We start from the raw sequence: 12244 nt of genomic DNA on the forward strand, positions 1-12244 counted from the left end.
TTTAAAACCCGAGCATTTATTCTGCCTTTCTTATATAAACTATAAATTATTCCAGCCAATACATGAAAAGAAAATGAGAGTTAAAACACCATTTTGCAACTCTCAATGAATTAATAATGGATCTAAGCTTTGGGCAGCAGTGGCTGTTAACATCAAAAAGAAAAAAAATCCAAGACACCACTACAACCTAACAAATGTAAATGAACACACCACCGCCAAAGGGAATGAATCTGAATTTATAAAGCCTCTGGATGTAGCTATCAATTTTTAGGAAATATAGAGGACAGAAGAACATATTGAACTATACTGAGTATGCAATCAGCAAAATTCAGTCTGGGAAATTCTACAGGTCAAATGGCCTGAGTTTGTCAATAGACAAAGTATAAAGAAAAGGAAGAAAGGGAAGCTACAGATACTTAAAAGACAAACTGAGTTTTTAAAAATGGACAAATTACACTGTCCAGGGATGCACACTTGTATGATTAAAACCATAAAAGAATGCAAAGAAGTGACTACTATAAAGTCAGAACAGTAGTCACTTTCCAGAGGGAGGGAGGATACTGTGATGGGGATGGGCACATGGAGGGACTTCTAGGGTGACAGGCAAAATTCTATTTCTTGACTTGGGTGGTAGTAACAAAAGTGCTTTAAGATAATTTATTAAACCATATATTTGTTTGGGGATAGTTTTCCATATTTGTTTTCTATTTTTTTAACAATAAAAGGAAAACATTTTAATCACATTAAAGTTTCCCACATATAGTAAGATTCCATTTTGTATGAAATGCCCCAAATAAGCAAATCTATAGACATAAAATAGATTAGTGGTTGGTTGTGAGAAAGGAGAAGGGGAGTGATTAATGGCCACTGGGTTTCCTTTAAAGATGATGAAAATGTTCTAAAATTGATGTAGTAATGGTTGTACAACCATGAACATACTAAATAAAAACCACTTGTATACTTTAAATGGATGAATTGTATGGTATGTGAACTATACCTCAATAGAGATGTTAATAAAAGTCTAAGACACCCCAATTAAGTCAAGACACACTTTAAAAATAAAACTGGGGCAGAGCCTGAGAATCTGCATTTCTGACAAGTTCCCAGGTGATGGTGCTGATGCTGATCTGGGGACCACATTTTGAGAACCACTGCAATGAAGGATTTCAAAACTGCTTCTAGCTGAAGGCAGTACTAATCAGCACTGAAGAGTCAAGTGTTTTACTCAGGGACTGGGAAAGTAGTCCTGAATAAAAAGTTAACACTTTGTGCCAAGCACTGTTCTATTCTACTGGTTCCCTGACCATTAACACCAGCATCTCCTTGGGAACTTGTTGGAAATGCAAAATCTAGCCCCACCCCGACCTACAGAATCAGAAACTCTGGGGATGGGGCCCATCAATCTGTGTTTTAGCTAGCCCTCTAGGTGATTCTGATGTTCCCTAAAGTTTCAGAACTACTGTTCTATGAACTTTATATGCATTAACTCAGCTAAACTTCTCAAAAACCCTATGAGGTAGGTAACACTATTATTACCATTTTATAGATTAAAAACTGTGGCACATAGGTTAAGTAATTTTCACAAGATGACACAGCTGATAAGCAATGGAGTTGGAACTTGAACCCAGGGAATTTGGATTCTTAATCACTGTGCTGAAAGCTCTTTCCACCTATAAGAATTCAATCAGCAGAATGCAGTAATAGAAAATTAGTAGGGGAAGTTTAAAAACAAACAAACAAAAAAAGCAAAGACGGGAATTCCCTGGTGGTCCAGTGGTTAGGCAGGACTCCACGCTTTCACTGCCAAGGGCCCAAGTTCAATCCCTGGTCAAGGAACTAAGATCCTGCAGGATGCGCGGTGTGGCCAGAAAAACAAACAAAAAACAAAGACCAGGAAAAATACACCTCACTATAAAGACAGGAAAATAAGAAAATAATTGTAGCAAATAAGTAATCATTAAAGCAATCTTCCAAGTGTGTTCCAAAATATAAGCAGCCACCAAATACAATATACCCAAGTATTTCCAGAGCAATTATCTTGGTACCTAATTATAAGGACTTAAAATTTGTGTTATGCTAAAGATGGTACATAAATTCATGGCAGTATGTTCACACTTACCAATCTTTAAAGTCTAAATGATTATACTAAGAAGTCATTCCAGAATAATTTGCATCTCCCTACTCCTTGTCCCTTTCAGTCACTACTTAAAGATTACTGAAAAGGAAAAACTGCTTTCTTTCAATATCTAAGATTATACAATCAGAATCTCAGAGTTGAAAAAGAATTTTCACATTCACCTAGTCCAGTCAGCAATCCAAACTGAATCAATCTACAATACTAATCTCCATTTAAAGATATACTAATAAGAAGTTGAAAGAAATTCCAATTTTCTGTAAAATCACATTCTGGAACTAATCCATGTCATCACTGTAATTTTTAAAGCCAAATGACTAAAACTTTTAACTAAAAGTTGAAAATGCTCAGGTTAACAGCTCAAACAAAACCTACAGCTGTTTTACTCAGAGAGAACCACTCCTTCACTATCTGAAAGTGTTTCTATACCAAGCTGGTCAACAAGTACATCACGTTTTAGCAACTCAACCCTTATGACACATCAAATGAGAGGGCTTCCAAAGAATCTGAGCTGAATTATCCCTGACATTAACATATAAACATCTGATAACCGGTCATTGAGGAAACAAGTCAGAGAACAATATAGCAAAACACCCAATTGCTTGTTACTGTCAACTTTACAGATAGTGAGATCACTGTAAAGCAGCCAAATATGATTACAGCTACACATCAGATTTTAACAATTTAATCAAACTGCAAGAGAGGTAACGTAGAATGTGAAAGGCAAATATATTCAAAGCAACCAATTCTGGCATTTCAGTAATACTCTGAATCCATGGTTGAAAACACACAACAAAAGGGAAAAGCAGCAATAGATTTCCATTGTAAACTTGTAATTCTGGAAACAATTCAAATATTGAAATGTCTACTGTGTGCAAAGCTCTCTCCCAAAACTCTAGTTATCCTAGTTTCACAAACTCAGGATTACAAGGTTTAAGCGATATTGTTCAAACTTCCTAACTACAGAAAACTCAGGACAAGGGTAAATGACTAATCACTATACATAATGTGCTCAAATTCTTTTCTTGAACAAATGGATTTCACTGTAATTCCCAAGAAATCACTTCTTTAATACCTAGTCAATTTACAACTAAGGATCTGATTTCTCCATTAATGAACAAAGAACTGAAAAGCCTGAACTCATGATCCATAGCACTGATGATTCACAATCATATTTCATCTAAATACCTCAGAAACTTTCATTCATGACCTCTAACCTTCTCTGCCCCTTCAACTTGTAATCACTCTCATTTCAAAGGTAGGCACAAGTGGCCTTGCTCTGCCCCCAACGTGTGCTTAAGTCAAAGGCTGACTGGAGCATATGTGCCCAACTTCCATTCTCAGGTTTTGACCATGGAAGGGACATGCAGTAGATCCTACGATGGCCAATGCTGAACAAGGAAAGAAATGAACAGTTTAAAGGACTCTATGTTGGGGGAACAGCATTTCCAGAAGAAATAAAATGAAACAATAAATAACCACAGGAAAACTACAGTTGTGTATAATAGCTGAAAATCAGGATGTCTAAGTGGAAGCTCTCAAAAATTGTTTAGTATTGCCATTTCAAAAACTGTATTACAGCCAGAGGAACTCATCACTAAGTCTTAAAAGCTTAGAAGTTATGGGTCAGAGCAGCTGAGATACCAACATCAAAAGAATAAAAAGCAACATTATAAGATAGTATAAAAATAACTAAACTACCTAAGGAAATTGAAACCATGATGAAAAACCCCAAAGGCACAATCAGGTCATTATCTAGGAAACATTAGCTTCTTCCACAAGGAGGCCTACTTTTCATGTGCAGCAGTAAGCAGGGCCAAGACATGGAACTGAAGTCAGGTATCAATTAAATCAGACTCTGCCACAGAAAAAGGAACCCATGACTAGTTATTTTGGGATAGTGCCTAGGCCAGCAGTATCAACTCCAACTGGGATATAGGAGATTACTGCCATTGTTCCATTATAATGGGGTCCTCCAGGGTCTTTAATTTAGTAAGAATGGGTTAGATACCACTTTGAGAATGTAATCACCAAATGTGGGGGAAACTCTACAGGATAAGTTCTTCAACAAATAAATTGGAAGAAAAAGAAAAGGGAGGGAACCTGCAGATTAAAATAGATTTAAGAAAGATATCAATCTTCCTTTGTGATAAATGGACTTTCTTTGGATCCTGATTCAAACTAAAACTTGAACACTAGCTTCATATTTGATATTTTAAAAAATCAGTTAATTTTTTATCATACTGAAAGTCTTAGCCAGTGCAATACAGTGAGAAAAAGAAAAAAAATCAGTTAATTTTCTGAGTTGTGGTAATGGTTTTGATGTTTAAAAGAGCCCTTTATCTTTTAGATACAAATATTTTGCAAATAAAAAGAGAACAGCAGGGGTTTATTTCAAAATAATCCAAGGGGTAGGGAGTAAGGGGCCTCAGTGGGTAGAAGTATAGATGAAAAAGAATGGCTGCAAGTTGGCAACTGTTAAAGCCGGTGATGGGTACACAGGGGGATCATTATATTATCCAATTTTTATATGTTCGAAAAATTCCAAAAAATTGGTTAGACATAGTATCTTGCAATTTTATTTTTTGAATGATTCTTAGAGTGACTTAAAAAATCATGTACAGACAGAATTCATTTAAATTTTAATTTAGTAATGAGCGCCATTTAAACACAAGAAACAGCCAGTACCACATCAGATCCAGACAATGGAAGAAACCAAAGTATCTCAATTACAGAATGGAAATACATACACCCCCACCATCTCCATTCCAGGAAGTATAATACAAATACTACCCACAAAGATCCACAAAAACTAACCTAAAATCACAGCCAATCATACTCATCCTGGTAGGAAATCTCAACACTGCTCCAACAGCTTCCTGAACCTTCCTGACCAAGTTGGTCTGCTGGTTCCTCTGGAGTGCTAACCCACTCAGGTCAGACTACTGGAGGACCTACAAAAAAAAAAAAAAAGGAGGGGGAGAGATACACAACACATTTATTAGGGTGTGGGGGAGCTAACCATTATATCAACGTTCAAACATAATCACAGTTATTATTTCTTAAGCAATAACCCTCACATAACAATTTTCATTTTTTAGGACCTGCTTTGAGCAGCAACAAGAATTCAGAACCAAAGCTAAAGCAATTCTTCTGACATTTATACAACATCCCTGAAAACTCAGCTCTCAATTCCAATGAAATTATAGGGAATAGTGATTATTTTATAGACGAAGTTATATCCTTGTTGTGAATTGACACTAAAACAATGTTGAATTTTTTGTGAAAAAAACTGCACACATAAATTATTTTTCACCTTCATACATGCTTTTTTGGCCATACTGGGAAACAAATGATAAACACCCTGGAAACTCAGGTTGAACTCTGCCACTGAACCTTAGACAGTTTTTAACTGGTATTGCCACTCCTTCCTCCCTTCTCAGAGACCACCTAGAATAAATTAAACCTTTTAGAGGTCACACCTAGATTATCATTCCCAGATTTATTCTAGTTCCGAATGACAAAAGTCAAATTAAGGTTTAATTTCTAATCACTACTTGACCCACTGTGAAAAACACCAAGGCAAAATCTCAAAACAGAAAGCGATCTCTTGTCCTCCCATGAAAAAGGGGGAAAATTACATTACCTCCAAAGCACTTCAAACTAAATAAAGCAAACCCTAAAGCGCAAAACCAGTGTCTGCATATAGTTAATTAACAGATGGTTACCCATGGTAAAATTTTAATCCTATGTAAACTTTTCACCATCATATTCCTATTTCAAATCCCATCATCCATCCAAGGTAATTAGAAAAAAGCACTCATTTTAATATTGGTCTAATTAAAATATAAACAGTAAGGAAAACTAACATCCAAATTGAATACAGTAACTTCTACTTAGTAAAGAGTATTAGAAAATATAAAATGGCAAAAACACAATAGGGGATAGTGTATTAAAGAACTGTCAGTAATTCACTTTGGAAAAGAAACTTGGTATCCCAAACAACCTTTCTAAATCCTCTCAGATAGAATTATCCTGCTCAGGTAAGCCCAAATAACAGATCCCCACACTGATCTGAGGGACCAAAGAAAGGAGGTAGGGGAAAAGCAGTAGGAACACTTAAAAACTAGCTAGCAGATGTTCTCTTTCTTACTGTGAAAAGCACAGCACCAAATTTCATTACTTTCACAGGGTGAATGACAGGACAGACCGACTTTGAAGGAGTGGAAGGAGGGAGTAGGCAAGAGACGAAACATCCCTTCCTAAAGGCAGAACACCTGGGTGTGGTTCTTGACAGGAACATTATGGCCAGGGGTCATTCCAGGAAGGTGATTTTGCATTAAAACTCCTAGACCAGAAACATAGGTAGGAATCACATTCAAACATAATAAACCACTGGAGATAAAAAGTTTGGCTTACGAGGGGGGAAAATATACAAAAATGATAGGACTGGCCTAGAAATATACTAAAAATTTACAGTTCTTTAACTGTTTCTTTAAACAAAAATCTCCTTTCCCAGGTCATAAAACTACCATATGACACAGGTGCATCTGCCAACGTATTTTTACACCAAGAAAAAGTAACCACAATTTACTGTATGCCTACCATAAGCCAGGTACTTTATAAATTGTTTAATTCTAACAACTATTAAGAGCTACTATCCCCATTATACAGATGAAAAACTGAGAATACGAAAAGTAATTTCCCCAAGGCTACAAAGTTTGATGTGAACCCAAAGCACACAGTATTTCTACCATACCAGGCTGCCTCCCTTGAGTGGGAAATGTTGGTGTCTCCTCAATATACGCAACTCTGGGGCTAAAAGAAAACAATGTAATCTAAAAAGGAAACAAATGATAGGGAATTGTCTATAGTAATCGTGGAATGGCGGGGGGGAGAAAAAAAGTAGAACAGGGCAATGATTGAGGGGCAAGACATAATCTATCAAAGCTATTTTATTTTCCAGCACATGGGGGGGTAAATGTAGTGGAGACTGACAGGAGGCTACCTTTCTCTCTAGGGGATTCAGCTCCCAGAAAAACAGCATGGGGGGGCGGGGAATAGAAGAAGTAATAAATCCTTAACAATTACATGAGAAACATGTAAGAGGTGGTTAGCAGCAAAAAAAGATGTCCAGACCAAGAGGCCACAGGAACTCAGAGCAAGGCAGGGAAAAGGGGCGGTTCCCAAGCTTGCAAAGGGGATGGGCGGGGCGGGGGGGGGAAGAGCAAAAAGTTAGTTCACTGGAGGGTTATTCTCTACAGCCTTTTTAGAAGTTTTTTTCCCCCTTTTTTGAGAGGAGTGGGTGTTTATGAGGAAGGAAAGGCTAACGGCCCCGAGAACGAAGAGGTCACAAAGACTGCAATCATCCAACCACCAACCCATTCATTGTTCCACCTAAAAATGGTTGAGCAGCAGAGTTGGAGAAATCAGTGCCCTGTGCTCCGATCAGGGTCATACAGGCTTGAAGGCTACTATGACTCCATCCACGAAGACGGAATAAATGCAGGGAACAGGAAAGGGTCTCTAGTCAATGCCTGTGTCAAGTGGATCAATTGGGGGGGGGCGGGGGCGGGACGGATTAGGAGACTTGGGCTAAGCTCTGCCTTAGCAGGACCGGGGAGGGGATGACAGGAAAAAGCTTTGACTCTCCCTCTTAAATACGAGCCTCAAATATCCATGTAGATGAGGAAAATTCAAAGGGACGGTGGAATTAGGGGAGAATGGGGAAGGAATACGTCAGAGGCACCAAAGCTTGACCCGCTCTATCTTAGTTCAAAGACCATGGGAGTTGGGGAAGTACAGCCCACCTCAAGAAAAACTAGAGGATTCATTTGGGCCCCGAAGGAGCGGAAAACCGAGGCGAGCCCACAAAAAGGTAGGAGGAGGGAATCAGTCATCGTAGGTTGGTCCCATCTCCCCCGCTGCCAAATCTAACCCCCCACCCCACTCCCCAACGAACTTCAGGACTCCCGCCCCCCACCCTTCCCAACCCGCCCACTGCGGCGGCGACAACGGAGGCGTTGACCGATTGGTGGGGTAAAGGCGGGCCCACACGCGGCTGAGGCCCGGGAAATGGTGTCGCCTCAACCAACTAGAGACGGAGTGGTCTTCGCCTCAGGTTCGGCTTATTGGCACCTCGGCTTTTCGCCAATCGTCACCGCCTTAACGTCGGGTACCTGAGAGGTGTCACAAACGCGGAAAGCCAACATCTCAGTCCCGGGTCCTGGCCGGACAGACATCAGCTTCCGCCGCCATCTTAACAGCAGGCGAACCGACCCTAGTCACTGCCACCCCCCACCCGAGGTACCTCCGCCATCGCCAACGGATTCCAAGAGAACGTAACCCCGCTCCCGCGAGAACTCACCGGCTAGGAACAGCATGAGCCGAAGACGCTGCCGCCGCCTCCGCGGCTACTGCAGTCTGTAGCCGAACCGCAGCCGCCTCCGCGCGATCCCGCGAGAACCTCTACCCGACGGGAACAGCCTGAGCCCAGCCCTTCACAGACCCCTCCTCCCACCAAAGCTGAAGTCGCTACGGCTCCGTTCTCACCCTACGCGAAGCAAAAAGCAAATGACGCACAAACTCACGGAGAGCCAAGGGGCGGAGCCACTCTGCCGCCGCCGGCTCTCGCATGCGCGATCAGAACTATCGCGATAATACGTTTTGGTCTCCGCGAGACCTTCGACTTCACCGCAGGATGCCGCCCGCGCCTCGTCTTTAGGAAATGCGAGATCTCGCGAGACCTGGGGCACGCTCCTAAAAAGGAGAGAGGCGGGGCTCCATGAAAATGACTGGGAGTTTTCAGGGGAAGGGAGGAACCTCCCGTCCTGCAGGGATCTCGCCTACCACGAGGTTTCCGACCCACTGCGGAGCTGGCTGCCAAACCTCGCGATGACACAGCTCAGCGCCAAATCTCGGCCATGTCCTGAAAACTGCCTCCGCCCCCGATCTAAGGTGTCTAGAGCCTAGTGCTTGAGGAAAATTTAAAAAGTCAACCTGTTTATTCTCACGCTTCCGGGCAGAGCTGTACCAATTAACCAAACTCCATGCTGGAAGAGGAGCAATAGATCTCCCATTGTTACCTAACTCCAGGAATCACATATTATTTTGGACTAACACATAAAAGACGTTCTATCTCACAATAAGCACGCAAATGCAAATGAAAACAATGACATAACATTTTTGGCCCATTAGATCGGAAAAAAAATTTTTTAAGACCGATAATATCCACACTCCTTCCCTCGCCGCACTGCAGGCTACTGAATCCATCTTAATCTAACTAAAGGCTCATATCGTTAGTTCTAGCTCCAAAGCCACAAATTTTAACTCCTGAGGCTTTACCTTGGCATAACCAAAAGATCCAATAAAGTGGTTTTCTCCAAACAAAGAGGTCTGCCCTCAGGAAAAATTCAAGCTTCCAAGGCGGGGGTGGGGGTTGGGGGGGAGTGCGTGCTTGAAGCTTTTAATATGGCAGTTTTTCCACGTCTAGCCAACAATGTTTCTCCAATAAATCTTGGGAGCCAATCTGGCTCGATTTGTGGGCTTTCCTATTCTAATGCATTGTTCTGTCTATTCTAATTTATATAATGTTCCTTTAGAGTACATTTTAATAGCTGGTAGTACGAGTACCCCATCTTTACTTATCTTTAAAATATTTTCTCGGTTGTTCTTAGCCATATTTTTTCTGGATGAACTTTAGAATCATATTAAGTTCCAAACACTTGGTATATTTATTGAAATTGCATGAACTGTATAAATCAACACAGAAAAAATGGACATCACTACAAAATTGAGCCTTCTTATACAGAAGCACAGTATCCCCTTCTTCACGTATGCAAACGTTCTTTCATTATATTCCTCAATAAAGTTTTGTAGTTTACTTCTAGGTATTTTTATTCTTTTTTCTTGCTATTGCGAATGGGGTTTTTTTAGTGTTAAATTTTCGAAATGCTTACTGCTTATAGATAGGAAAACTATCGATATTTGCCTATTTAGTTTTGTAATCGTACAAATAAAAAATATGTTCAACTTCACAAGTAATCAGGGAAATGCAAATGAAAACAATGATATACCATTTTTTGCCCTTTAAATTAGCCAAAATTACAAAGGTTGATGATAATTCGTGTTGGCACAACTGTGGAAAAATGGGCATTCTCGCACAACATTGAAGAGTGTAAATTAGTATAGCCTTTTGGGAAGGCAGTTTGGATAAATTTATCAAAATTCAAAATGCATAAACATTTTGACCCAGCGATTACTCTTCTAAGAATTTCTCCTACAGAAATACTCATACATGAAATATACACACACACACACACACACACACACACACACACACACAAGCCCATTCATTATAGCATTGCTTGTAATAGCCCCTTCCCTCCCCCAAAAGGGAAACAAGCCAATGTACATCAATCGGGAAATAGTTAAATAAACTGTAGTACAATCATACAATTCAGCTGTTTATAAATGAGATAAATTTAGATTCCCTGATATAGGAAGATCTACAAGACATATTGTTAAGTTTTTAAAAAGCAATTAGCCGAAATGAATGTGTGTGTGTGTGTGTGTGTGCGCGCGCGCGTGTGTGTGTAGTACCATTTAGATACCAAAACCTACATATACGACGCCTAAGTAGTTACCCGCGAAGCCTGCCTGCCAGCCCCTCACCTTCCCCCTCCTCTGAGGCCGCCTTCCTCGAACCCCTGAGAGAAACGCCGAAGGCCCGGCCTTTACTCCCTCTCTAGGGCCACTTGGCCACGACTAATGCCGGTACCTCGCATCCCCACTGTCGGCCGCTCTCTCGCCGCACTGCCGGCCGCTGCCGGGCTGCCCCCGAAGATGCGGCGAGCTCTCTTCACTGGCGCCGGCCGAGGCCTGGGGGAGGGGAGAGAAGGCGGGGTTGAGGGAGGGCTGAGGCAGGCCGCCGGGTTCCTTCACCAGCCTCTCCCGCAGGCTCCCCAAGGCCGCCACCTCCGCGCCTCAGCGCAGGGTCCCGTGGGAACATCCCCCAGCGAGGAGCAGAGGACGGCTGCGAGAGCAGAGCCCGCCCCCCAGCCCGGAGGAAGACGCTCACCTCGGCGGCACTAGCAGGAGCGTGCCGGGTCCGCGGCCCTGCTTCAGACCTGCTTCCCTCGCTCGCCCTCCGTCGAAAACCTCCCCCTCCGGCTCTCCTCATACTCGTTCTGAGGCTCCGCCCCCAGCTCGAGAAGCCCCGCCCCTGCCCCCTGGGAGGGCACTCCCTCCGCGGTGAAGCCGGGTCCCCTACGGGGGACCGCGCCTGAGGTACTCCAGGCCCAGCAAACACAACCGTAGAGGATAGTAGGGTCACTAAGGAATTGGGAGTTGATTCGAGGCACGATGGAAACCGCTGAAGGGTGACGTGATTTGATGTGACTAACGTTTAAAAATTAATCTCTCCAGCTGCCTAGCGAAGAATGGGGGGCGAGAGGGCAAGCGGGGACACTGTGTGGAGGGCGGGAGATGATGGGGGCGCCTACCATAGTGAGTTTACACAGGTAAAACTCTTACTTCAGGGAGGTAGTGAGACCTCAATAAACATTCTCTTTTTCTCCTTGGTATTATTTGGGGTGACAGTGCGATTGGCAAAGAGCTTATAGAGGATCTACATCTGTGAATGCATAGAAATAAAAAGGTAGGAGTTACCACTATTAACCGTGCTTTTCTTCTGGGGTGCAGAAGAAGGGAGCTTTGACTCGAAACTCTAGATACTTCGGTAAGATTTGAATTTTTAACAAAACGCATGTAAAGTATAGAGACAAAAGCACTATCTGAAGTACTCTTGAGACATAGAGGATATAAAAACTGTAATTGTATCCTCCAATTCTAATTCCAGCCCTCCAAAGCAGTGGTTAATGCCCCAAATTGAGAATCTGATGAATGGATCCACTGCCTGCCAAATATATACATATTTACACATAAAATTTTGTGTATAATCTCAGTTTTATGGAGGCCCCTTTGAGGTAGATTGACCCATTAAATATTCTTACAATGCTATTTTTAATGGGTGAATGTTACTCCATTGTAATGCTAATTATTTAACCAAGACTCGATGTTTGTCTTTTATAATTATAAAAAATACAGGTA

At 41.7% G+C, this 12244-nt stretch overlaps 1 protein-coding gene across 5 annotated transcripts in view; it reads right to left on the bottom strand.

The window, feature by feature from the left end:
* Positions 1–11278, bottom strand: part of HUWE1 (HECT, UBA and WWE domain containing E3 ubiquitin protein ligase 1) — a 143321-nt gene extending 132043 nt beyond the window's left edge. For 4 of the 5 annotated variants that reach the window (XM_082680902.1, XM_082680901.1, XM_082680903.1 and 1 more), the window contains exons 1-2: positions 8502–8707; positions 4952–5088 (exon numbers count right to left, since the gene is read on the bottom strand). The gene's annotated coding sequence lies outside the window, so the exon portion shown is untranslated. Of the gene's footprint in view, positions 1–4951; positions 5089–8501; positions 8708–10913; positions 11015–11213 lie in introns of those variants that run through there. The other variant, XM_082680900.1, reaches the window with a different exon arrangement.
* Positions 11279–12244: the final 966 nt, after the last annotated feature.

Source organism: Grampus griseus (assembly GCF_964374135.1).
Source record: "Grampus griseus genome assembly, chromosome: X".
Lineage (NCBI taxonomy): Eukaryota > Metazoa > Chordata > Mammalia > Artiodactyla > Delphinidae > Grampus > Grampus griseus.